Genomic DNA, 5,010 nt, shown 5'->3' on the forward strand with positions numbered 1-5,010 from the left:
CAGTGCGCCTGCACGGTCCGGTCTATCCAGTACCACCTCCACACCCCAGCCCTCCGGTAGCAGCTCCCCGCACCAGGCTTCCTGTGCGTGTCCTCGGCCCAATACCACCAGTGCCAGCACCACGCATCAGGCCTACAGTGCGCCTCGCCTCTCCTGCGCTGTCGGAGCCTTTCTCCTCTCCTGCGCTGCCGGAGCCTCCCGCCTGTTTAGCGCTGCCAGAGCCTTGCGCCTCTACAGCGTTGCCGGAGTCTCCTGCCCATTTAGCGCAGCCAGAGCTGCCAGTCTGCATGGAGCAGCCAGAGCTGCCAGTCTGCATGGAGCAGCCAAAGCTGCCAGTCTGCATGGAGCAGCCAGAGCTGCCAGTCTGCATGGAGCAGCCAGAGCTGCCAGTCTGCATGGAGCAGCCAGAGCTGCCAGTCTGCATGGAGCAGCCAGAGCTGCCAGTCTGCATGGAGCAGCTAGAGCTGCCAGTCTGCATGGAGCAGCCAGAGCTGCCAGTCAGCATGGAGCAGCCAGAGCTGTCAGTCTGCTTGGAGCAGCCAGAGCTGCCAGTCTGCATGGAGCTGCCAGTCTGCATGGAGTTGCCAGTCTGCAAGGAGCTGCCAGTCTGCAAGGAGCTGCCAGTCTGCAAGGAGCTGCCAGAGCTGTTACTCTGCATGGAGCAGCCAGAGCTGTCAGTCTGCAAGAAGCCACCAGAGCTGTCAATCTGCATGGAGCAGCCAGAGCCGCCAGTTAGCATGAAGCAGCCAGAGCCGTCAGTCTGCCAGGATCCGCCAGTCAGCCAGACTCTTCCAGATCTGCCAGTCAGCCAGACTCTTCCAGATCTGCCAGTCAGCCAGACCCTTCCAGATCTGCCAGACTCTTCCAGATCTGCCAGTCAACCAGACTCTTCCAGATCTGCCAGTCAGCCAGGCTCTTCCAGATCTGCCAGTCAGCCAGACTCTTCCAGATCTGCCAGTCAAGTCTCTTCCAGATCTGATCAACCAGAATCTTCCAGATCTGCTAGTCAACCAGAATCTTCCAGATCCTCCAGCGAGCCAGGATCTACCGGAGCCTACTACCTGCCTGAGCTTCATCTCAGTACGGGGCTTCCTCTCAGTACTGGGCTTCCTCTCAGTACTGGGCTTCTTCTCAGTACTGGGCTTCCTCTCAGTGCTGGGCTTCCTCTCAGTGCTGGGCTGCCCCTCAGTGCTGGGCTGCCCCTCTGTCCCGAGCTGCCCCTCAGTCCCGAGCTGCCCCTCAGTCCCGAGCTGCCCCTCAGTCCCGAGCTGCCCCTTAGTCCCGAGCTGCTTCAGTCCCGAGCTGCCCCTCATTCACGAGCTGCTCCTCAGATCAGTGGGGTTCTGGGTGAGGACTATTAGGCCATGGTCGGCGGCGAGGGTGGATTATCCCAGGACGCGAAGGGGAGGAACTATGACATTTATGGAGTGGGGCCCACGTCCCGAGCTGGAACCGCCACCATGGACAGACGCCCACCCGGACCCTCCCTATGGTTTTGAGGTGCGTCCGGGAGTCCGCACCTTAGGGGGGGGGAGGGGTTCTGTCACGCCTTGGTCTTAGTATTTTGTGTTTTAGTTCATTAGTTGATCAGGCCAGGGTGTGACATGGGTTTATGTTGTTGTATTTCGTATTGGGGTTTTGTAGTTATTGGGATTGCGGCTGAGTAGGGGTGTTGCATAGGCTTGGCTGTCTGAGGCGGTTCTCAATCAGTCAGGTGATTCTCGTTGTCTCTGATTGGGAACCGTATTTAGGTAGCCTGGGTTTCACTTTGTATTTCGTGGGTGATTGTTCCTGTCTCTGTATAGTGTTCACCAGATAGGCTGTAATTAGTTTTCACGTTCCGTTTGTTGTTTTGTATTTATTTAAGTTATTTCATGTATCGCTATCTTCTACATTAAAGACACGAGTAACCACCACGCTGCATTTCGGTCCGACTCTCTTTCAACAAACGAAGAACGCCGTTACATTCTGAGATCCAATTGGCGTGTTGTAGCATGAATTGCATATTTCCATTAGGGAATGCCTCCTTAGTGAAGTGTGCATGTTCACAAACTTAATTCAACCTTGACACTCCTTCTAAACAACACTTCAATTTTATTTTATTTTTTACTTTGGCAAAGCGTCAAGTCTATAAAACTTAGTGCACTGTGTTTGTAACAGTTTCTAGTTTTGGAAACAGACGCATTTATTAAGATCAGATGTTTCATTGATCAGAAGATTTGCAGAATGTTGGCTCAGTTTCACAAAAATCCATCCTCTCCCATTACCTGGGACTGGAATTCCTCTCACTACCATATTTGATGGTGGGAAAAAAACATTCTTCTTCTTTGGGATTGGACCCCATTCCACTATTTAGCCCTATCTAATCCTATTCAAGGCCAATGTTCTGCAAGGACATTAACACTACCACTTAACACCCCCAACAAATCTTCTGCAGTAAAACCTTGCAATCCCAAGTAATTGTCTGCAGCTGCCACCACAACCTCTATTTTCTGTGACCCTACGTTCCAGTTCTGTAGTACTGTTGACAAACATAGCTATGAATGCTAAGAAACCCACCTAACCGAAGCACATATTATTCCCATCCCTCTCTATTGGTCTCTGACTACTCACAGGAATCCTCTTAGGATCCCTTACCCTGTACCCATCTTCCTCTACCACTCTCTTCACTGTTGCAGCATATGACACTTTCTGTATTACTCTGACCCTGGCAACCTCAACCTGCCTTTCCCTCACCGGACACCTCTGATCTCCAGCCCCATGGGTACCCCCACAGCTTACAGACACACAACGTTCTCCACCGATACTACACATTCCTTAATCTCATGCCCTCCCACACACTTCTCACATCTAGTAATCTCCCACCTGCACACGGCTGCAACATGAACATAAGAATGGCACCTAAAACACTGTAGTATCTTCGGAACAAAAGCTCTCACAGGATAACGAGAAAACGTTCTAAACGGATGGTTCAGCTTTATAGCCACGTGACCTGTCTGGGTTACCCCTTCTGTCTGTGGTATTACAATGCATATTTCAAGACATGGCATATGGGGGTGTAGTGAGATACCCAATGGGCTGGACGATTTTCTTCTCATCACACATCTTGAAAAAACTTTTACAAAAAACTTGGAAGTCAATCAATCTGCCATCATTGACACAATGGAAAATGTAATGATTTATTATTGAAATAGCATGAGTGCCCAAGGAAAAGTAATTGGTAAAATTTAAGGCCAGGTGGCAAACAATAATGCAGGCACGAGTGACGGGTGTGTATAGGATATATGTATGTGTATATATATGATTTATTAGAAAAATAAATAAAGACACATTTCAACCACACGTTGATACAATGTATGTAAAAACCATTGAATAAAACACAAAAAAAGTGTTGAAACATATTTCCATTGTGGTCCTCTTGTCAACAAACTACATCATCCATCAATGAACAACAAATTAAACATAGAAAACGAATGGAGTTGAAGCAGTTTGGAAAAGTCAGTATGGCTTGAGCAGAGGGTGCATCGATGGTAAGCCTACATTAGAGCCATGGAGCAAGTCAGTCTGTCAGACAAGCCAGGAGCTCTTCATCAGGGCCCAATGGCTTTGTCCAACGTTCCCAGTTCCTTCAGTACCGCTCCTCCCTAGGTAGCGGATCCTTCATTGCCAACAGTAGCACCCAACTGGGTGATTATCGGCTGCAGTAAAGAACCAGAAATTCAACCACACATCAGCGGTGGTCAGGAACAGTCCCTCTGACTCTCTAACATCTCAGACACAGCCATCTCCACCTTCCAACCAGCAGGTGTAACAAAAAAAGCATCAGCTGGCTATTCAGGGCAAACAAATGGATTTAAAATGAAAGTCTTTTAACTTTGACATTGAACACCACCATATATCAAGACAGATGTTTTTTTTCTCAAAAAAATAAAGTCAAAATAAAAAAAAATACAACTAAGTTTGAATGATACATCTAATGCCTGTTTGCCTGAGGCTGATGCTGTGCAGGTGTTTGTACACTTGTACACATGCATATCCACACACTCACATTCAAGCGCACACACGTGGACATGCACAGACACACATACAGTACACACATGTAAATAGTGCCATACATGCACTGGAACTTATTCAGTTGGCCTTGCTGTTAGGGTTTTTGCAGTCCTCCATGTTTTACGTGGCTTGGGGGGTCTTGGAGCTGGGTAATGGGATCCATATTTGTTTTATGGGGGGGGGGGGGGGTCTTGGCTGGTTCAGGGGCAGCTCTCGGAAACTGGGGGGGGGGGGGGGGGCTTTGGCCTGTGGCTGATAGGTCGCTGGTTCGGCCCTCGTTTTTGATCTTGTGGGAGATCTGTCGACGTACCCTTGAGCAGGACATTGACCCTGGATGCTTCTGTGAGTCGCACTGGATGGGAGTCCGTTAGATGACTGAATGTAATGTAAATGTTGAGTGTCTTCACTCCAAGTAGATTGTATGTTTTAATATTCTACGAAAAAGAGATTTAGCAACGAAAAAATTATGGATTTGAAAGTTTTACAATTGTATTTTTTACAAGAGCTCTCAGCCGAGCCCTAGGCGATCTCATGGCACCATGTCAACCACCAACGCATGCGTGTCCAGCCAGATGAGATGTAGTCATTGTTTGTGTGTCTGTAAATTGTTGTTCGTTTGTATCTGGAGTGTAACAAACTATTATGTAAAATAAAAAGAGATCGTATAGATTTTGTTTATTTTTTGTAAGATTTTCATTATTCCAAGAACAAGACCGAAACAAAGTACAGTAGGCTTATAACCATTTATGTTCAACCAACATGTCCGAATATATCCAACAGGAACTGGCAAAAATGACAATGACTATTTTAGAATAATGAAATTGGAAATAAATGTTTTAAGTGAAGTGGCAAGCTGCATTATCTACTTCACTGTCATTTTATGCACTTGGAAGTTGGCACGCTGTATTATGCGCGAAGAGGAGGTGAATGCGTGCGCTCAGTTGAGGAGTACAGCAA

Source organism: Oncorhynchus masou, chromosome 6 (genome assembly GCF_036934945.1).
Source record: "Oncorhynchus masou masou isolate Uvic2021 chromosome 6, UVic_Omas_1.1, whole genome shotgun sequence".
NCBI lineage: Eukaryota > Metazoa > Chordata > Actinopteri > Salmoniformes > Salmonidae > Oncorhynchus > Oncorhynchus masou.